At 42.0% G+C, this 23,703-nt stretch overlaps 1 protein-coding gene across 1 annotated transcript in view; it reads right to left on the bottom strand.

Annotated features, from left to right (window-relative positions):
• The window catches only part of PLS1 (plastin 1), a 105,082-nt gene extending 81,603 nt beyond the window's left edge, over positions 1-23,479 (bottom strand). Inside the window, exon 1 of the mRNA XM_027091613.1 lies at positions 23,402-23,479. The gene's annotated coding sequence lies outside the window, so the exon portion shown is untranslated. The remainder of the gene's footprint in view (positions 1-23,401) is intronic.
• Between the last annotated feature and the right edge of the window lie 224 nt (positions 23,480-23,703).

The raw sequence follows: 23,703 nt of genomic DNA, 5'->3' as shown, positions 1-23,703 counted from the left end.
AAAAAAAAAAAACTAATACAAGCTTAGACAGTTTGATTCCAAACAGGATGCTCTTATCACCTTGGCCTTGGATTGCCCACAAGAGAGAACGGTTATCATTTAGGAGAAGCAGAGAGAGACGAAGAGTATATTTGGGGGAAGAGGCCAATGTTGGCTTTACAATTCTCCTTAAATAAATGTTCCCTCCCACAGGATATACGTACACACATATTGGAAGTCAAATATTCGGTTTAGCAGCTTAAAGAGAAAAAGATTACAAAATTTAAAATATTCAGTAATGGTGAGCAGAAGTGCCTTTGTCTGAACCCTACCTAATAATACTGGGGCCTGGAGATCCCTGCAGTAGACATTAAACACTACCCAGAAATTAGGTGCGGTGGTTCTCATCAGTAGTCACAAGAACAACCTGTGGAGCTTATATTAAATGCAGGTTCGTGGATCTCATCCCCAAGGATCCTCATTCTGAAGTTTTAGGGTAGGGCCCAGGAATCTGAATAGGCTCAAAATGAATAATTTCTGAATCCTGTCCTCTAACAAATGACCAATATTGCTGAAGCATTCTCCACTTCTCCCACCAAACACCAGAGATCTCTGCTATTCTGACCAAGGGCCAAAATACAATTCTTATCGGGAGTTAGCCCAGGAGGTAGCCCATCTAGCAGACCAGATGGTTCAGGGTATAGCTTTGATAGAAACAAACCTGGATTCGATTCTGCTTTTACCTCTTAGTGAGGGAGTGTTTGAGCATTCTGGAGCAAGTCACTTAAGTTCTCTGTACCTCAATTTCCTCATTTGTACAAAGGGAATGACCTACCTACCCACAGGGTTGTTGTGACAGATTGAACACAGTTCTTGGGATTAAGCAACTATTCAGTTACCGTGATTTTAACACCACCATAATTCCATCTTTGGATAAAGTTAAGCAAAATATTTATAAGCAAAGGTAGTTTAAATTCTTTAGCAATTTCCATTCCTGTAACAGTATCTGGAAAGATTCAATATTTAATGGAAAACAGCTTCTCCTCTAGACTGCATGGAATTGGGTGTGTTTATAAGTGGTTGTGTTGTGGGAGAAAAATAAAGGGAACCATATACCCATTTCTCTTTGAGGTTGTACAGAATTTCATACCAATGCTCTAGAAAGGTTGGCTAAGGCAAAAAGACATTTTTCCCAAGCACAGGCATTTAGGAAATGTATCTCTTTTTTCACTTTCGAATATGAAATGCCAACCATATGGATTGTTGAGATCACTCCTTGTCATCACTGAGTATTTTCGTGGCTGAGCGGGCCTCCATTCTGATTTGAAGACTGCTGAGAGTGAAACAATTTTCTGCTCAAGGTTACAACGCAAGTTAAATAATCTCAACTGCCATAGTCTCAACTGACTATGAAGGACATAAAGAATCATGTCACTGAACGATACACAAGATTCAATAACGTGAAAATGAATAGATACAAATAGGAAGCAAACAGCACAGCACCGTTGAGTCCATGCCAATGACAGATGATTCTACCACAGTCAAATGGCCTGTAATTGGGGTCACAGCTAGAAAAATAAATCAGAGACTAAAAACTAAAATAATAAAATACAAAATAAATGATGAATTAACTGTAAAGAATGATGTTGGAAGCAATATAATACCTATTTATTACTTTGCTTTTATATCTTTTAGTGTTTTTCCTCTCTCTGCTTGTATTTAGTCCTTCATCACTCCTTTTTCTCTCTTTTATTCTTTATAGAAAAGGTAGGAAAGATTAACAGATAAGAAAGGGGCATCTGAAGAAAATCTTCATGTTTGCATCTGCTAGTCCTTCTCAGACTATATATATAGTCCTCTATAGAGGGCAGGATTATCTGTTGGGGAAACCCATTCATGGAATCTTTGTTTCCATAAGGGCCTATTATTATTATTACTTTTTTTTTTTTTTTTTGCAGTACGCGGGCCTCTCACTGTTGTGGCCTCTCCCGTTGTGGAGCACAGGCTCCGGACACGCAGGCTCAGCGGCCATGGCTCACGGGCCCAGCCGCTCCGCGGCATGTGGGATCCTCCCGGACCGGGGCATGAACCCGTATCCCCTGCATCGGCAGGCGGACTCTCAACCACTGCGCCACCAGGGAAGCCCAGGGCCTATTATTAAAGCAGCACTTCTGGCCTCTTTCTCGGCACTCCCTTCTTACTCTCCTCCGAAGAAGGGGAATGATTTTTCTCACTCGTGAGAGGGTTAAGTGTCTTGGGTCCACTAAACCTCCTTCCTCCACGGCAATGATTCTCAAACTTTAACTGCAACAGAATCACAAGGAGAACTAGTTAAAACACAGAGTCTACACAGAACTAGTTAAAACTTGGAGTCTCTGATTCAGTTTGTCTAGGTTGGAGACCACAAATCTGCATTTCTAACAACTTTTAGGGAATGCTGATGCTGGGTACTGAGGACCACACTTTGAGAAACACTGCTATTGTGAATGGGGCTAAAGTGTCCCACGTTACTGTCCTCCCATTGCTTGCCCCTTCCCTAATAGAAGTAGCTTGTCCTCAGGACACTAGCTCTCCTCTGCTTCCACATGGTAAAGAACCCATGGTAAGGAAAAGTCCAGCAGGTCTGCCTGCGATGGGAGGAAAGGTATGAGGAAGACCATCTGGCTGCCAGCCCAGCCTGCAATCCTGATCCAGCTGCACCAGGAATCAAGTTGATATTTTGAACTCTATGTAAGAAAGAGGCCTCTGTCAATTTCTCAATCAGTTCCGAGAATAAAGAGAAGAGTCTGAACTATCAGCTTCCTCAACCCACGAGCATCCAGCATAACAATCATGGAAATGACGGGAATATGACTAGAAATTCCAAAGGCTGTGGCCTCAATCTGGAAGCAGAGCAACCCTGTCTTGTCTAAGCCGTAATGCTGAAGCCATATCACATCAACTGTGCATATAATAAATAAAGGACTAATGTTCCTGCTCTTGAAGAACATGTAGTTATCACCAAAGTGGTGTACACGGAGACAAGAAGATACAGGGCCTTCAGGAAATTCAGCCTAGATTACTTCTCTGGGTCAATCATCAACAACCGTCCAGACCGGGTTGGCTGGCTCAACAACTCCCTCCTCACCTGCAGCTAAGTCAAGCCCTTGGGCTATTCTTTAGCACCCTGGGAACCTCTCACCACCCTTTCAAGCCCCGCTTTCCATCCTTGGGCCTGGCAGCTCTACTTCTATGCCATGCTCTGCTCACCTACCCAGATCCTGCAGAGATGCGTTTGAGTCTCAGTTCGCAGATGGCACCCTGGTTTCAAACCCTGCAGGGCAGCCAGTCTTGTCTCACCTCTGCTCAGCCCCACTCAGCTCCTGGAGCCCCCCAGCTGGGCTCAACAACCCCAGGTCCTCCTTCTCCAGGAGAAAAATCTGGATAGCACAAGGTTTCCCTTAAGAAGAGCAGAAAATTTACAAAACAACCTCATCAGCCAAACAAAAAAGAAAGAAGAGGGTGAAATCCAAGCCAGGTCTTGCATTCTGTGGCCTTCATACTCCCGGGCACCCATCTCAGTTTAGTGAAAAAGCAGTTACAAGAGCTTCTGGCTGCCAAAGGGACAAAGTGGTACCATGGGCCAAATCCTGCCTGGACATGTGTCCTCTGTGGCCCACTGAGTGTTCATTAACTTTTGGAGCAAATATATAAAAATGAGGAGGTTAACATAAAATCCAGATTCCTATTTTCTCTTTTCAGATCAGAATGTCTGGCAACACTGAGCCCACATTTCCACATGGTAACACTGGACTAGGCCAGTGACAGTCATGCCCTTTAGATAAAGGGTAAACGTTCAAGTTCACCACAATCCTTACAATCCCCTGCCATCCCCATTCTCCCGCAGCCTTTCTTCCGCAGAACATACATGAACCAACAGTGGTTAAGCACAAGCTCTACTACCTGCCACTGCTGATTTCATCAGGTAACCTTAAATTCAAATTAAAGTACTGTGATCATGAGAAAAAGAAACATATGTATTTTTTTTCTCTTCAGCTGTTGGTTGCTTCCATTCTCAGTCATGAAGCCGTAATTGTAGGAATCATGAACAAATGGGCAAGGGCTTACCCCAAAGTGGCCCAGACTTGTGGAGGGTGAGGGGAAAGAGGGGAAAGGGAGTCAAAATAAAAAGGCAATCCCTTTCCCAACATCTCGAGCTCCTTAAAAGATGAGGACTCACTGAAAGCAAAAGTAGCCATAACCTGTGTTGTTACAGGACAAAAATTCCATAATCCGAAGTCGCCAGACGTAGAACTTTATGGCCCATTTAATTATAAATTATATAAAGCAAATAAAAGTTTACTGTTTTCAGAAAGACCCTGTCACCTGATGTCCCTTTTTATTTAGCAATAAGCTAGACCACAGAAAAACTTAGAGGAGAATTATTATCTAATTAGGATATGATCACTGTGCCATAAAAGCATACAAAGATCTTTTCTTATCTCAAATCAGCTGTTATTTGCACGCACAATGAACTGGTTGAAAGTACAGCTGTGCTACCACCAAATGACTGCAGTGCCACAGCCAGAGACTCGCCCCAGAGTGGCACAATTTTGCATACCTTTTGAATTCCTGGTCTTTGCCCATAAGATTAGATGAGTGGAGCTTCCCTGGTGGTGCAGTGGTTAAGAATCCGCCTGCCAATGCAGGGGACATGGGTTCGAGCCCTGGTCTGGGAAGATCCCGCATGCCATAGAGCAACTAAACCCATGCACCACAACTACTGAGCCTGTGCTCTACAGCCCGCGAGCCACAGCTTCCGAGCTCACGTGTCACAACTACTGAGCCTGCGCTCTAGAGCCCGTGCTCCGCAACAAGAGAAGCCAACACAATGAGAAGCCCGCGCACCGCAACGAAGACCCAATGCAACCAAAAATAAATTAATTAATTAAATAAATTTTTTAAAAAAAGATTAGATGAGTGAGTCAGTGTCAAGGTAAAAATTTGATTTTCAGAATTCTTCCTTCTCTTTCTCACTTCTCTCCCTCTACAGCCAGCATCTGAATGGGAAAATAAAATGTGTCAGGCCTTACTTCTCAGAAACTTCCCAGGACAAGAATGGATTTTGTAGTCCTTTTCCTCCTGGTTCAACATAAAACGGGTCCACAAGTAAATGAGGGAAATGTTAAATGGTCCACTAAGAATCTTTCACAGTTTATGTTCCCTTGAGATCTAACCTTTTCTACTGATCCAACTTAAGGAGCAATGAAAGTAGGGCTAAGGCTATATCTATAGTGGAATAGTCCACTGGAACGACTAACAATAATCCCTATGGAATACAATTTGCAGGTTACAAAGTGCTTCCACCTAGTGTGTCACAAACAAGAGAGTGTTTTATAAGTGCTTTATACAAATATAAAGTATCTGTACTATGAGTTTTGAGCTGGACATGATGCACCATTCTACTGTAAATCCAGCCCTGCCCTGATAATTCAGTTCAGGAAAGAGGAAGTTCTCAGCACACTGCTTATCCTGAAGTTAGAGTCTTAAGTTGATTACCTTCATTCATGGACAGAAACAAGTTAAAATTAAATCAGTGAGAACTACTAGAACACTTGCTTCCTAAATGTTTCCTTTTGCAATCACATTCTTGCTTCTTAGAAAAAATAATGTTTTAATCTTTATTCACCACTTCTATTTTCTTCCATTGTAGTTTAAAATCACAGTTTACTTTCACGCATGTATTTCAGTACCAAGGAAGGCATAATTTATCATTAGAATCCCTGACTCTGGAGTCAGAATTCTTGAGAATGAATATAGACTCTGCTTCCTATTAACTATCTCACCTCGGGTGAGTCATTCTGAGTCTTGGTCTACACAGTCAAAAAATGAAGATGATGATGATGATAATTCCAACTTCATAGAGCTTGGGGAAGGATTAATTAAAATAAACAGCAAAGGGCTTAGAAAAGGGTCTGACATATAGTAAGTACCCAATAGATGTTAGCTATTATTTTAAATATTGGTGATTCATGATCTTCATAGCATTAGTGGTCCTCAAAAGTAATACAGTTGTGTACACACTTGTATATTATGTGTACACGTACATATATGTGTACATGAAGGTATACACATAATATATTTGGAGGAAAGGGAGGAAGGGATGGAAAAATCATCTCAGTCTGCAGAAACGACATTCCCCAATAACTGATAGGAGGCATATTTATTAAATAAAGGCCTGGATGAAGTTAATTATCTTTAAACACTGAACTTGAATAATTTAAGTAATCATTAAGGCAGTTCACTATCTACTTGTGAGAAGAAAAATATACAGAGCTTTACAACTAAACTCAAACCACTTATATGGATTCTTTTTTAGAGATTCTGTTTTGAAAAAACAAAAACAAACAAACAAAAAACCACCGTACAGAGCTGATTCTACACCAGGGATGAGCAAACTCAGCCCTCAGGCTAAATCTGGCCCACTGCCTGCTTGCATACTACCTATGAACTAAGAATGGTTTTTACATTTTTAAACAGTTTTTTAAAAAAACAAAAGAATCATAGTTTGTGACATGTGACATTAAGGAATCAAAATGTTAGTGCCCACAAATAAAGTTCATTGGAACACATCCAAGCTCATTCACTTACATATTGTCTACAGCTACTTTTGTGCTACAAGAGCGGAGTTAGGTAGTTGAGACAGAGACCATATGACCCATAATGCCTAAAATACTTATCATCTGGTCCTTTACAGACAAAGTTTGCCAACCTTTGGTCTAGACTGTTGTTTCTATGAGGGCGGAGACTGTAGGGCCTAGCTCAGTGCCTGGCCCAAACTGTGTTCAGTAAATATTTGATGAATGAATATGGCATCAACATAAAGAACCTGAGGTGGGGCTCCTTCGGTGTGGTAAAGAGAGTTGTTCTCAAACAACAGAGAGCCTTTTTCAGACACAGAACAAGAGAGGACTGCTCCGGTCTGTGCGGCCCAGCTACTGTCCTTGATATCCTGTAATTCTAATGGTAGAATTTTAGGCCACAATGGAGGATGGGGAAAGGGCAGATCATAAGGACAAACTACAGAGGAGTTCTGCATTTACCGGCAGTATGTTGTTAAGAAAAAAAAAAATGGCATCACAAAAACACAATCAAAGAGGATTACTTTGGAAGAAAAACATTTATATATCCAAAAAAACAAAAATCCTATGGTCTTAAGTCTTAGTTCACCACAAGCCTTATTTCTAGATACAGCTGCTAAAGAGGTTTGCAGAGTCTTAAGTTGCACATGTACAAGTATGAATCCAAATCACAGTAAACACTGGGTCTCACTGTAACCCACGCTAGTTAGACAACATCCAGAGTGCCACCTTCAACCTAAGGAGGCTGTTTTTAAGACAGTACAGTGACAATCTGGTTTCTAGAGGAGAACTGTTAGCGTGGTGATGGGTCTAATCTAGGCACCATTTCCAACAAGGCAAGCTGATAAAACTGGAGAGGATTTACCATGGAGATGAAATCACAGTCCTCAATCTGAATTAATTTAATTCATGTAAAACACTTAGGACACCTCAGTAAATACAAGCTTCGATCACCAGCGCCATCACCTGAAGAATTATGATATGAAAGAAGTACACTTTGTTATCCCCTTGGAAGATGTAGCCTTGATATCCACAAATGGTATCAAGTCACTGAATCAGCCATACGTAAATTACTATCAGGTAATTATCACTATCTTAGTAGACTTCTCTCTCTTTATTGGAGGTTTCTTCCCCACCCCCACCCCAAACTAACCTGTTCTCTTACTCTAAAGTGGTGAAGCAAAGACACGTATTGTTCACTGAATAGCCATGTGCTGCCCCTCACTTCCAGCAGGTCATGTGGTTAGTTCCAGCCAATGGGCTGTGAGTAGACGTGACTTGTGTCCCTCTTCCAAAGCATTTCAGAGCCACGTGATCCTCTAGCTCCCCTTTCTCTGCTGCGACAATCTGGAAGTCCCATGTTAAAACAGCAAAATCACAAAAATCACAGCAGCCTGACTCTGAGTCACTGTATGCAGAACAGCTACCCTGGAATAGAGCCAATGCTCACTGACATTTATGTGAATAAGAAATCAATGGAAATATCAGGGTTGATTTGTTACTGTAATATAGTCCACTCTATCTTGACTCATACAGAAAGTCTGAGCAGAAAGAAGCCTTGTATCCTGTGATCAACCAATTTGAGACATTTACAAGGATGAATTAAGGAAATTTTCCAAACCTTCCTCAGACAGGTATCTGTGCAACTTTATTATTTCATTTCAAGTTCATTCATAGATTATTACCACACCCACTCCTATTCCAAGATGAGTATTTAAAGCCAAATCCTCTATGCCACTCACTTATCAATAAAACTTAAGAACTTACTGAGATATATACTGAGCTATGTACCTTGAGCTATGTTCACCAAATGATGTAACCACTGACAAACCTTAGCTGAATCTGTTGTTCTCCCGCATGGCTCTTGTCTTGCTTTATGACTCTCAGACTTCATTTTCAGGAGACACATTTGGCAGTGGGGTTACTGCACCATGGACAAGATGGTGGAGGGCCCTGGGCAGAGCTGGCCCAGTTCTCTTTTGTCAGCAGGAACAAGTATGCTGTTCATTGGACAGACTCATTTCGGTGGGGCTTTGGACACAGAGAGATGCTATCTCCTCCAGCAGGCAATAAAAACATCCAGAAAGATAAGGACTCAATCCTGTGTCCTTTGATACATTCCTGATTTAAAACCACTGGAAACTCTGGAGCCTGGCCTGGCAAACAGCAGGGTATAAACTTCCACAGCCCTGGGTCCAAATCTCAGCTCAACAACTGACAGCTGTGTGAGTCAGGTCAAAAGACAAAGACACAGCCTGTCAGAGCCTCAGTTCCCTGACCCCTCCACAAGGCATCTGTAAGGATTAATGGAACTGATGTAGATTGAAATACTCACTGCACGTTGGACCCTTGCTGCCTCTGAACCGTGGAATTCTTCTTAAAGTCAACGGGAATTTCTATTCCCTTTATGTTTTATTACAAGCAAAACAACATTCTCAGGTACATTTAAAGCAGTGAAAAATATACCTTCAGCTTTATCCTTAGATTAGATGCTGTCTAATGACAGTCACAAAAATTAATTCTCTTACTTAATCTGATCCTCTTCCAATGTGATCAAGCCCTTGCTAGGAAAATATATCTTGAGTTAAATTTCTGCTCATTTTCCAGAGGCAAATGAACCTTTTAAATTCCTAAGAATTTCCTATTTACCATACTTTTGCTGATTTCCAATTCTGATTATGTATTTTTTATGCTCCAAGTAAATTGCTGTCATTTTTTTATGCTAAAAATCAATGTCAATGCAGCCTAATCATAAAAAGGAATGAAAAATTAGACAAATTCCAACAGAGGGGCATCCAACAATGTACCTGACTACTCCTCCTCAAAATCCTCAAGGTCAACGAAAAACAAGGGAAGTCTGAGAAACTGTCACAGCCAAGAGGAGCCTAAGGAGCTAAATGTCAATTAAATACAATGTGGATCCATCAGGAATCCATCAGGATTCCTAGATGGGATCCTGGAACAGAAAAAGGACTTTAGGCAAAAACTAAGGAAATATGAATAAACCGTAGACTATAGTTAACAATTATGTAACAACATTGGTTCATTAATTATAACAAATGTACCGTACTAGTGTAAAATGTTAATGATAGGGTAAGCTGTGTATCAGTGTGGAGGCACATGGAAAATCTCTGTACTATCTGCTTATTTTCTCCATAAAGCTAGACTTGCTCTAACAAAAAATGAAGTTTACTAATTTAAAAAAAAAAGTCGGCACAATGAGACACCACTTCATAGCAAGATGGTCATAGTCAAAAAGACAGATAATAACAAGTGCTGGTGAGGATGTGGAGAAACTGGAACTTTCATACATTGCTGGTAGGAAGGTAAAATGGTGCAGTCACTTTGGAAAACAGTCTGGCAGTTCCTCAAAGTGTTAAATGTTGAGTCACCATAGGACCCACCCAGCAATTCCACTTCTAGGTATACACCCAAGAGAAATGAAAACGTATGGCCCCCCAAAACTTGTTTACAAATGTTCATAGCAGAATTATTCATAGTAGCCAAAAAGTGGAAACAAATGTCCATCAACTGATGAATGAATAAATAAAATGTGGTAGATCCACACAATGGACTATTATTCAGCCACAAAAATGTGAAGTATTGGTGCTACAACATGGATGAGCCTTGAAAACATTATGCTAAGTGAAATAAGCCCGACACAAAAGGCCACACAGTGTCTGATCCCATATATACAAAATGTCAAGAATATGCAAATCGGGCTTCCCTGGTGGCGCAGTGGTTGAGAGTCCGCCTGCCGATGCAGGGGACACGGGTTCGTGCCCCAGTCCGGGAAGATCCCACATGCCGCAGAGCGGCTGGGCCCGTGAGCCACGGCCGCTGAGCCTGAGCATCCGGAGCCTGTGCTCCGCAACGGGAGAGGCCACGACAGTGAGAGGCCCGCGTACCACAAAAAAGAAAAAAAAAAGAATATGCAAACCTATAGAGACAGAAAGTAGATTTGTCATTCCCTGGGGAGAGGTACAGGATGACTAACAGGATTTGAATTACAGGAGCAAACATTTCCAAACAAAGTACTGTCCACCATATTTTTAGAAAAATGAGGAAATGAGGAGCGCTAGTGGATATAGGGTGATGAAAATGCCCTAAAACTGACTTATACTTTAAATGAGTGGATTGTATGGTATGTGAATTATATCTTAATAAATAAAGTTGTTAGCTTAAAAAACAACATCATGTACACCAAGAATACTGATGGAACAATTCAATCCTATTCAAGGCAAATATTTTGACACTGTCTGGTTGATAGGAAACCTTTCATTTCCCTGAGAAGTGTTCTGTTTGATTTTGTAATACCCTTAGTGTAATGCCTAAGGGCATAACATAATGAAAAGAACCTGTGCACACAGACGGTTTGAATGAGGCTTTTCAGATTAAATGAGCAAACTATATAAATATAAGGCCTCCCTAAAGTGTGCCTGAGATGTGAAAGAGGATGCAAAAAATATTCCCACTGATATTTAACAATAAATTAACTTACAAAAAATGCGTATCATTGTGTACTCTTTTAGAATGCTACCTCTGAATGCAATCATTTCCTCTGAATTACTAGAAAATTACAATGCTTTCAGTTCTTCCATTATTCATTGTCCTGGTCCTATGAGAAATGTAATACTCATCTTGCAGAAATACGTCAATTAAACTTTAGTCTCCCACAGCACAATATATATCACATAGGTAGGATATAACTCAGTGAAAATTTAGAAAGTTTAATCTTTTTTATCCTACACATTCCAGATGTATATTAACAGGAAATATAATTTTAAAAACCAAACTACTTTGTTCACAATGAAAGAGACAAAATTTTTCCCATATTAATCAAGTCTAACTTCATTAATCTAGAACTGAATTACTGTTAACGTTAGAGAAACTCTAAAACCTAAGGTAGAATAAAGTTACTTTTAGTTCTTGTTTCATTTAACTGCAGGTAAAACAGGTATCCAAGCCTCTAGTAGATTAGTGTATTAATATACATTTCTTTGAGCATCTCTATAAACTACTGTCCTACTCACCTCTAATCTGATTTCTCTTAAAACAATAAGAAATACTTCAAGAGGAATATAACCTCAATTTATATATGTCAGTTTCTTTCAGAGGTGAATCTGTTTTACGTATAAGCGTTATCTACATGTGAGACATTACTATTACATATTATTATTTAATTCATTTCTGGAATTAGTCTAGAACACATATGAATCTACAAACATTCTTATACTTTGAATGCAAGCTATGCAGCTGTCTTCTGGGTAAAGCTGGAGTCTCTCAAGATTTACGGTCAATAAAACACAGGCCTGGAGTTAGCAGTCTGAAACTAAGGCACCATGGATCTTAAGTCTCTACAGGCAAGTAGAAGCGAGAAAATATTGGGTATGTGAGTGGGGTGGGGGTGGGTATAGATTCATCCATCATTCATTCCTTTTCATGTTCCATTCATTCAACAATTTATCAAGTGCCTCCTTGCATTCAGGCAATGAGGATACAAAGTGAAAAAAGACACAATCCTGCCCTCAAGAAACTCACACTCTGCATGGGCACAAGTGTGGCCACAGAACGTATAACAAAATAAATCTTCGTATTGGAAGATTTTGATCTAACATGCATATTGTATCATTCCTATTTTATCTTATTTAATCCACAACAAAAAAGAAAAACAAAACGCAAACAACAACAAAAACCAAGGTTCAGACAGGCTGAATGACTTGGAGATTCTCCTACCCACTGAACCTCTCAGCTATGAATGAGTCGAGTCACTCAGCTCTGTCCCACTCACTCACCTCTTCTATTGATAGAAGCCACCTCTCTATCAATCAGCTAGCAAGGGACAACGCAGGGTGGCAACTTCTACTTACGAATCCACCTTTTTTGCTTTTCCCACCACACTGTAGTTTTAAGCACAGGATTCTTTTTAGGAGACACACACGGAAGATTCTCAAAATCTCCACTGAGACACAAATGTCTTTATCATCTGTGGACGTCACCCCAAAAAGATGAACAGAAGGCCTTAGTACCTTCTATTCCCCAGAGACAAGCTTTTCTAAACCAGTACTCAACCAGTAGAATCTCCCAATGTATACCTAAAGCATCCCAAAGAGACACCACGTCGTCTTTCACTTTTACCTCTGTAATCCTTCAGCACTTGAAGTCAGCTTGAAAGTATCTGTAGAACACCATGCTTACAGCCTTAGCCTTCCCTTTTGAATTCCCTTCTCTTCCCAGAACAACCCTGAACAAGCACTATAATCACTTGACTTGGTGATTTATTTTTATCTCGTTTTTTATAATCTGTCTCTCAGAAATTGAAATTGGCTGTCCTTTTATATTTTACATATTTTTGAAAGACACAGAAGCCTTTAATACGATGGATTAATTTTTGCAAGTCTGTAAGATGACTGAAATACACATATTAAAATCAGGGACTTCCCTGGCGGTCCAGTGGTTAGGACTCTGTGCTTTCACTGCTGAGGGCGCAGGTTCACTCCCTGGTCGGGTAATTAAGATCCTGCAAGCCAAGCGGCACGGCAAAAAGAAAAAAAAAAGAATTAAAACCAGAGCCAGAAAAAAAAGCATTTTTAGGTGTTTTTCCAAAAGAATATGAACCACAGGTCAATACACAGCAAGAAATGGGGTTCCTCCTCTTCCGATGTGTTGGGAGTCAGGAGTAAACCGGAAGTGAAAGTAAGCCGAGATAAACCTGACTCACACTGCCTAAAGAATAAAGTCCAAATCCCGCAACCTCATACTCAAGAGGTTCCACCATCTTCCCAAAATGCTTTTCCAGCCTTATCTCCCTGTACTTTCCGTAATGAACTGGAGAACTCAGCACTGGCTGAACCCGCGTTTCCCTGCTGCACCTCTGTTTGAAGGTTCAGTTGCTCCTTTGTCTGGAACACCTCTCCCCATAACTCCCCCCGCTGCCCACTCTACCTGGTGAGCACCTGCCCATCCTTTACTGCCTACTTCATATGCTTCCTCCTCCACTATTTTCTTTATGTAGACAAAAGGAAGCCCTCTTACCAGCTGGCTCACAGAGATGGGTAAAACATCAGAAGACAGCATAAATGATCACCCCATCAACTCTGCCCTGCCTGCCCTAATTATTCCAATGGAAAGTGAAACTTCCTCCTTCTCAGACCTATCACGGTTGGTTCCTATCTTTCTTATAGCACTTAGCACCAGCTGCCCTGTACTGGAGCCAGGAATTCATATATCTTAACCTTCCTACGAGACTGCACGTTTTCTGAGGGGCAAGGAAGGAACTTCCTGCAATTGTGTACATCCTACCTCTGACCTCAGATCTTGCAAGCTATTCCAAAAATACTTATAAAATGAAGTTTAACATTACATCCAGATTAACAAAATTAAATCCAAATACATACTGCTTGAGTTTATTAGTCATTCACGCTTGGTTTGGGTCAACTCCTAACATCTTCTGGCTGATGTCAGCTGTTCAGCTCTCCATAGGTGGAATGTCATACTGGCTGAACCGCAGTTATTTCAAAAATATGGAATACAAGAAAAGGGCTGGTTTCTTGGGAGAACTGGGGGGTTGGGGTCGGGGTGGAGCGGGTAAGGAACTTCCAGAGGGCAGCAAAGGGCACAAGGCAGCAACCACTTGGTAAATGAAACTAATTTAAAAAGAAAATAACAATTAAAAAACCCTGTAACAACAGTTTTATGAAGTTAGTACCGTTTCAAAAGAAAACCACTTTGTTTCTAGCTCTCCTATCTAACCTACATTACTATACTCTCCTCCAGTGGCTCTCAAAGTGTGATTCCCAGATCATCAGCCTCAGCATCACCTGGGAACTTGTTGAAATGAAACTCTCCAGCCCAGATGAACTTATTTGCAAAGCAGAAATAGAGACACAGATGTAGAGAACAAAAGTATGAATACCAAGGGGGGACCAGAGGTGGTGGTGGGATGAATTGGGAGATTGGGATTGACATATGTATACCACTATGTATAAAATAGATAACTAATGAGAACCTACTGTATAGCACCGGGAACTCTACTCAGTGCTCTGCGGTGACCTAAATGAGAAGGAAATCTAAAAAGGAGCGGATATACGTATATGTATAACTGATTCACTTTGCTGTACAGCAGAAACTAACACAACACGTAAAGCAACTATACTCCAATAAAAAATTTTAAAAAAAGAATATAGGAAGGGCTTCCCTGGTGGCGCAGTGGTTGAGAGTCGCCTGCCAATGCAGGGGATACGGGCCTGTGCCCTGGTCTGGGAAGATCCCACATGCCGTGGAGCAACTAGGCCCATGAGCCACAACTACTGAGCCTGCGCGTCTGGAGCCTGTGCTCCGCAACGGGAGAGGCCGCAACAGTGAGAGGCCCTCGCACCACGACGAAGAGTGGCCCCTGCTCGCCGCAACTGGAGAAAGCCCTCGCACATAAACAAAGACCCAACACAGCCAAAAATAAATATAAAATTAATTAATTAATTAAAAACAAAAGAATATAGGAATAGCAGACATAGGAAGCAGCCTATATTACTATATTCTCTCTGCTACTTATTACCCAATCTCTCATTACTCCAGTCCCCATTATAGTTAATAATTCTTTATACTAAACTTTCCCTGCTCAAAAAAAAAAACTAAAATGTAGACCTAACTCAAAAGAAAAAAAAATTCTCCAGCCCCACCCCAGACCTAAAGAATGAGAAACTTGGAGTTGGGACCCACCAACCTGTTTGTTAACAAGCTCTCCAACTCATTCTTAGGCCCGATCACCTGTTAGAACACATTAAAGTACCCGTATTTTCCTGAACAGGTCAGCTCCATCCTGTCTCCGTGCTTTTGCTCATGCTGTCCCTTCCCCAAGGAACGCTTTTTCCTCTAGGTATTCTCTGTAGATTGAACTTGTGCTTTTCTTTCAAGGCTCAGCTCAGAAGTCTTGACATCTTCGTCAACCCACTGAACAGAATGAACTGCTCTCCATTCGGGCTCCCCCAAAGCCTCATTCTGCCCTTCCTCCTGGTACTCACCTGTGTCCCAGGCTGTCCGTGTGTCTGCCTCCCCCAACTGACTGAGAACCTGTGAGTACATGGACCGTGCCTCACTTATAGTGCTGTTGCAGCCCAGCTCCCTTTCGGTAATCAAATCCCTTTGATTTTGCAGAGGAAGAGGGAAACGTATTCTTCTACAACAAGCCCCTGATTCACCATGAGAAGGATGCTGAGAGGCATCCAACTCCTCTCTCTCCACAATGGAGATGAATAAATACCCTGTCAAGTGAGATCTGAAGTTTAGGGGGCAGTTGTTGAAGGCACCTTTGGGACCAGAGACATCACTTAAAGAGCTCCATAGTCGAGGCTTAGCCATAAACACATTTAAGATTTTTTAAAAGCCAGATGTCAATTTCATAGAGAAATTATTCCCTCTGGTCAGTAAAAGAAGGAAATATGGATTGACTGAAAGAGAACTGTATTTGGGGTAGACTGACGCTCCATGAGGACAGGGACCCTATACCTGTCTTGGCCATCACTATAGTCCCAATGCTGAGCCCTAACAGTCTGTCAAATGTTGAAATGAAAAGACACAGATGTGAATTCCATCTCTGCCATTTCCAAGCCAGGTAACCTCAGGCAGGCAAGTCATTCATTCTCAAAGTCTTGGCCACTTATCAATGAAAGGCAGCGAAGCTGGAAAATTATTGTATCAATAAATACCTTACCTTCTCACCTTATAGGTTACTAATTGCTTTCACATTTACTAACTTGTTTAATCATCAAAACTCCAGCTGAAGAGAAGGCCTCTCTTCTCATGGGGTCAGAAACAGAATCACAGACTTTGACTTCTCATCCACGGCCCTGATCATAGGCCAACTGATTTCAGATATCTAAACTTTAATTACCCTACGGGGCTCATTTTGATTGAGCAATAAACATTCAGAGATTCTCAGATTACCTTTTTGCCACGGATGCTGATCTTGGGTTTAACTTGGGCTGTTTGAGGATAGGAAGATGAATCAGGCCAATTGCTGCTAGTGCTGTTTTCCCAAAATTAATTCACTTGGCATGAGAACTTTTGCTGAAAAACATCATTCGGTTTTTGTGAGCTGTGTTTCATGCCTGGCACCTCATTGACCTAATAACACTTCAACTCTGAAATAACTGGGCCACTCTTGGCAATACCCCTTGGACCAAAAGAGTGTCCCGATGACCCTCTGAGGGGAGAGGAAGGAAAAGGGAGACTTGACCAGGACAAAATGCTGAGAGAGCTTTCAAGTGAAAGAATTACGGAGTCTTTGAGAACTTTTGATTTGTTCCCAATGGTTATAAATACTAACTTGCTATTGAGCTGAAGGTTCAATTATGTACTAATTTGATATTATCATTCCACCAAATTATTGATGAACAGCATTAAAACCCTAAGCAGAGACATTTATCAAACCTCAGAATTCTAGTTTGCATTGATTTTTACCTATAAACAGTACACAGTATATATCATCAAGGACAAAAAAAAGAAAAAAAAACCAACATAGCCATAAAAGGTGGCATTTAAGATGACAAAGTGAAATGAGACAAAAAGTCTACTTGTTCCTTTGATCATTCACTGTAAACGAGTCAGTTCTGAACCCGTTTTTCTTTCATTTTAACAATTTAATCTAGATTCTGAGCAACAGCTATGGGAACAAAGTGTGAGTGCAGCCAGTACTTTCTGTCTAAGGCATTCAAATTTCCTTGATCAACATCAGTTTTAGGTCAAAGACTGTCATGCATCACTTTGGGTTTTACAATTGTGATCCACGGAGATAGGTTTACTCTTTTATTCATGGAATGCAGAGGCCCCATGTGGGAATTCATTGTAGGGGGCAATTAACATGAAATCCTTCTACGTACATTTACCATTACCAATGTTTTAAACTCAAATTCAATCCAAATTCCATTTTGACAGTACTGCTAAAATCTCTTGTTTTTTGGTTCTCTAACAAATTGAAGGGGCTTTCATCATTTTTCTTTTAAATGTTATTTCCTGGGACTGGATCTTTAAACAATTTATTGAGTTTCTCAATAATGAAGTAATTCTGGTTTCCTCTAATACTGAGTTTCTCCTGTCAACCATTCCCCAAAACCTTCTGCTTCCACCTTACTAAGATATCCATCCACCTTACTATCAGAGTTTCTCGTGTTTTCTTTGTGGTTGGCTTGGGTTTTCTGAAGAAGGCATGTCTCTGTGCAGTGAGTTGTAACCCAAATATTCTTGTAGTTTTATAGCTCTGAATTGCTCAAAAAGAAAAATCTAGTTTATTATAAAGTTTAAAGTCTCCTTCACAACTGGACTTTATGAACAAATAACACATAACTCTCAGAAGAGAAAATACTTTCTGATGAAACAAGTGTTTTTAAATATGAGAAAAACTCTCCTAATCAGTCCTCTCTCGCCCTTTCTGTGCCCACAGTATTACTAAAAAGCAACTCATTTTCACAGAAGCCACGCTACATGTTTCTCACCAGAAAAAGTAAGTAGGCACTTTCAGACATGGTAGTACTGAAAAGAAATAAGACGATCAAAGTTAACACAGCCTCACATCTCATGTGATTTTATATGTCAGCAACAGTTCCAGCAATCAAAACTGTATAACCATTTTATAACCAATAAACCGGCAGGCATCACAAAGGCCTCTTTCTCCCTGATTTTCATCAAAAGGTTGATTTGGATTTTTGGATGTTGAAACACGTAATGGGTAAGGGCCTGAAGCAGGCGGCGGCCTTTCCTTTCGCGTCCAGAGACAGGCCCTGAGAATGCACAGAACCAGCACAGAGGCAGAAGCAGGAAACGGACAGAGGGGCTCAGGCAGCACAGGGAGGAGAGGAACATCCTCAGCTGGATTCTATTCTGAGACTCCCATGAGAGAGTAATGTGGCACACCAAGCAGGGAGGTACGGGACATTTTCTCACAGCCAAGTCAGCTGGTCAAGGCTGACGCCTGCCAGCCCTGACCCTAAATCACTTGTCTCTGACCCCGGGGCCTTCCCTGAGGTATCGACACCCACCTCCAACTGCAACGTGTCCACACTGACGTCAGAACTCCCTGAACTGAAGGATCCCAGCGGAAGTGTCCAGGTTTGGATTCAGCCTGGGGGTTCTGACCACAGTTCAAAGATCTGAGATCAGGGTTAGGGTCAGGACCCACAGATCTTCCAGGAGCTCCCAACGATGGATCCTGCCACCCCAGGTGAAAAAATCCTTATGAACTGTTCACCCTAGAGTCCTTAGGCTTATACACAAGGTGAGTGTCTCACCCCCCAACTCCAGAGGCATCTCCTGGATCCCTACCAACTCACCTCCATCACCCCAAAAGAGCTTTACGGCGCACCCAGAGAAAGAGCTGCTGTCTCTGCCTCCAGGAAGGCTTCAAGGGTGAAAAGGAGATAAAGACTGAGTGGAATAATTTTAAAAACAAAACCCAGAAAGATTCATCACGGTTGTTTTGTTTCTCTTATGAAAGTCTGGCTCAAAGAATGTTGGGAGTGTCACCAGATAAAATCTGTAGCCATTCTAAGCATCTGTTAGGGTTACCACATCTATCCATTTTGCATTTTGTTAAGCTATTTGATTAAGTTACTTTAGCTCTCAGTGCCTGAAGTCAGGTGGGTCTGGAATCCAAGGTCAGTTCAGCCACTTGTCCATGATGTGACCTCAGAAATGTGATTTTTACCTAAGTCTCAGTTTTCCAGGCTGTAAAATGGGAATAACATTTGCACCAACTTCATCGGATGGTCTGTAGAGATTCAACGACATATTGCTTGTAAAGTGTTTAGTACAGTGTCTAATCCGTGGAAAACATTTTAAAATACTAGCTACTAATATTACTATTATTATTTGGAGAAAGTTACATAGTACAGTCATTTTACACAGGGTTATGATACATTACTCTGGAATCTAATACCTGGGTGTTAACTGTATGTGACATTAACTTCAACATACTGCTTGATCTTGCATTTCACTGTCCAATCAACTTGGACTAACGTCAAGATGAAAAAAAAAGTAATTGCTCTATACTTAGCCAACCCTTCCCTGCCCCCCCAGTAATCATCTCTCAAACTCCGTATCTCCTCCCAAGTGTTCTCTCTTCTTGACTCATAAGAAGAGGCATCACTGCCAGTTGAAGATGGTGATCAACTACAGTGTGATTGTCAACAGAAAGGATGTGTGCCCTCCAACAGCTCCCTCAACGCTGTGTGCAGCTCAGTGAAAAGGTTGTGTTTGATTTGCAAAACGGCTATTGGCAACATCTGTTCCAAGTAAACAAATATACCAAACTACTTCTTGCTCCAGGATTTGGGGTTTGGAAGCCCTGCCTTCTGTCTTGTTTTTCCAGGTGGAGAGTCTGATCACAATTCTCTCTCTCTCAAGCTTACCTCACGTTCCTGGGTCATAAACACCACGGCCATCACTCACTACCTCCCCGTAGTGTAAAATATCTCTCCCAAATACACTCTCAGTCCACGGACTTGGGGGCCCACCCGTTTGTATCTTCTGCCACTGACAAGCTAAGCCACGATGCCCTTTCCAGACTCCTCCTCGACTCCAGATCCCCAGGTCTGCAGCCTTGCCCCTCATTCAACCTTGAACTGGCCAGTCATCCTTTGTGTGTCATCTCTTCCAATGACACAGACATCCTCCCATTGGCCACCAAGTTCCCCTCTTTAGATTAGGTCTCTGAGGGCTTTTGATCCACAGAACATCTCCAACTCAAATTAATCTTGGGGTCATCAACCTTGAAAAGTTAAGGACTAGTAGCAATGAAACTAGGGCAGAGGCTCTGGCTAAACCACTAACTAGCTTAGCTAAGCACATCTCAGCTCCACCTCTACATCATGAGGGATGGTCTGGATAAAGTGCTACCTTATAGCTCTAAGATCCTAAACTCCCACCCTCCCCATGTCAAAGTACACTTGTTTATTTATTAATGCAATAATTATTGAGTATCTAATACTGCAAAGCTACGTGCCTGGCACTGTGAGGGATTAAAGGTCATCTCCCAAAGAACTTATCATCTAGAATGGCAAATGAGACAACCACATCAACAACTGTAAGAAATAGAAAGAGAGAATGTCACCGTTGGAGGTTATTTATAAAATAAAAAGAACATTACCAACACCCCAAACCTGAAGCTAAAGCAACTTTCAGAGTATCTTTTCTTCTCTGCATCTAGTTTCTGGCAACGCGGCATGCGGGATCTTAGTTCCTCGACCAGGGATTGAACCAGTGCCCCCTGCAGTGGAAGCTCAAAGTCTTAACCACTGGATTGCCAGGCAAGTCCCAGCATCTAGTCTCTTACAAATGCTTTCCCCTTTACAACACTTCTCACATCTGTGCCCTCCACTCTGCATTTAGAATCACATGCTTAAGTCCAGGCCTTAGGCAACTCTCCCCTGTTATGATTTGATTCCTGTCCCCAGAACTGCCCTAAATGATCCATCATGACCTCTCACGAAGATATGAGAATCATCCCATCAGGCTGGTTTGACTTGGCCACTGTCTTGCTATAGCTCTAAGGTGGCCTCCCTCATTTCACAGAGCATCCACATCAAATCCCTTTACCAAACCGTCCCTACTTCACTTCCTCCCTCCCACAAACAGTACCAAGAACATTACTGGTGCTTAGTTCTGGGTGGGTTGTCTAAGTCATAGGCTTGAAGCTCCAAGAGCTTACACACACTGGTCAGGAAGTTGGGTTATGTACTAAAATTCAACAATCCTGGATACTGAAGACGAGGGATACTAGCACAGGCAACAGTAATAAACGTTAGAGGGTTCAGAAGGGGGAGAGCTACTTTCTGGCTGCAGTAATCAAGGAAGCCTTCTAGGAAGAGGCACACGTGAGCTACACCTTGCAGCATACGCAGGACTTCAACAGGGAGGGAGGCAAACAAGCATTCTGAGGCAAGGAAGGAGGGCGTCTTCAAGACCAGCCAATTGTTAGGTGGGGCTTGAATGAGAGGGTACTCTTTGAAAGGAGTTTACAAGGTACTAGCAAGCTTAGTAGCAGGAATAGCTAATCTTCTGCCTAAGCCAGATTACAAAGTATAAGGAGGTAGAAGAGAAAAAGAAAGTGTAATAATCTAACCAAACTCTGAGGAGAGTATTGGCCGGGGATGGTAAAAAGAGCCCTGCAAATCAGAAAACCTGGGGCCTGGGCCCAGCTTTGCCAAGGAGGGGCTCCAGCAGCCACAGCAAGTCATTTAACCTCCTTGGTTTCAGTTTTCTCATTTGTAAACTGAAGCAGCTGAACTGGCTGACCTCGAAGGTCTCCACAGGCCAAAACTAAACCAACTGTATATTATTTCTGCCATTAAAACATTCATCATGGGCGGGGGCAGGAGGGGGGTGAAGGAAAAGGCAGATATCTGTATTCCCTTTCCATATAGGTTTCTCCTCCTGAACTAGAAATTTTTTTTCCTAAACTTATTAATTCTATGTACACGCCTCCCACATCATAAATTTAACACTTAAAGAATGTTCAGTGTGGGGTCCCCAAATTTTGTTTATGGCTTACAGGTTATCCAAGAAATTTGTGCAGCATAACCTTAACCTCGTACACGTGTTTCCAATACCGCAGCCCCAGGGTAAAATATCTCTGTGAACTATTAAATGTGACAGGGTAAATAAAGGGGAGAAAAGTGAGACTTCTGTTACTCATCTAAAAGACCGCTTCCCGACATGGATGGATCTAGAGATTGTCATTTTGAGTGAAGTCAGACAGAGAAAGACAAATATATGATATCACTTAAATGCGGAATCTAAAAAAATTGGTACAAATGAACTTATTTACAAAACAGAAATAGAGTCACAGATGTAGAAAACAAACTTATGGTTACTAAGTGGTAAGGGGGGAAGAGATAAATTGGGAGATTGGGACTGACATATACACACTACTGTATATAAAATAGATAACTAATAAGAACCTACTGTATAGCACCGGGAACTCTACTCAGTACTCTTTAATGACCTATGTGGGAAAAGAATCTAAAAAAGAATGGATATATGTACATGTGGAGCTGATTCACTTTGCTGTACATCAGAAACTAGCACAACACTGTAAATCAACTATACTCCAATAAAAATTTTAAAAAATAAAATAAAAGACCACTTCCTTTTAAGACCAAACGATGCCTGAAATAACAGTAATGTAGAAAAGTAAGGGGGGGGATCTTCAACTTTACGAAGTCTCTACTTAAAAATGCAGCTGAAATGCAGAAAGTTTTGGGCACTGAAATGTCCTGAAAGTTAGCTTTTTTTTTTTTTTTTTTTTTATGCCGCATCCAGGGGCCCCCTGCTCCAGGAAAGGCACCAAAACCAGAAACCACGGATGCTGATTTCACTCTAGTCCTACTGATCCTATGCACCAAAAGACCAAAGGCAAATAAACCAGTCACAGAAGTCCAGCGAAACAGGCTGGATCAGAAAGCCTCACCAGCGGCCACTCAAAGTTTAAAAGAGAGGAAAATAGAAAAGTTAACGCAATGCCTAACTTCATGCAGAGAATCATAATGCAGTTCTCAGGCTTACTGGGTAAATAGCATAAATACACAAGTTAACACCTGCCCGCACTACACGCTGCCCAGACTGAGCAGGAGCGCGCCCTGAGGTCGGCGGGCGCCGTACTGCACAGCGGGCTCCGGGAGCCACCTCTCCAGCGAGGGAAACCCGGAGAGACTCTCCTGGAGCCGCCGCGGAGCGCCTGCGAGGAAGTAAAGCTTTCTTTTCTGCCTGTCGGTTCAGGGTTCCTCTCGGACCCCACCGCCGCGCCGCGTTACCTGCCCTCCAGTCCGCAGCTTCCGCTCCCGATCCAGGCACCCGCAGGTCAGTTCTGCGGCTACCTGGCCGCGCCCGCCCAGCTGCTGCGCTCGCGTCACTACGCATGCCCGGCCGGCACCCGGGTCAGCAAACTTGAAATCCACTTGCCGGGTTTTGGTTGCGGCTCCCAGCGGAAAGGACCCGAGGCCAAGAGCTGAAGTGGAGCTGCAGGTGCTGGGAGAGGAGAGGCGGGGAGTGGTGGAGGGGCGCTGCGGCAACCTTATCCTTACTGCCCAAAGCTACCCAGGACGCACCTTCCTCC

Source organism: Aethalodelphis obliquidens, unplaced genomic scaffold, assembly GCF_003676395.1.
Source record: "Aethalodelphis obliquidens isolate GAN/ISIS:26980383/991018 unplaced genomic scaffold, ASM367639v1 scaffold72, whole genome shotgun sequence".
Lineage (NCBI taxonomy): Eukaryota > Metazoa > Chordata > Mammalia > Artiodactyla > Delphinidae > Aethalodelphis > Aethalodelphis obliquidens.
Note: the sequence above shows the minus strand (reverse complement) of the source record. Positions and strands in the feature narration are given on the sequence as shown.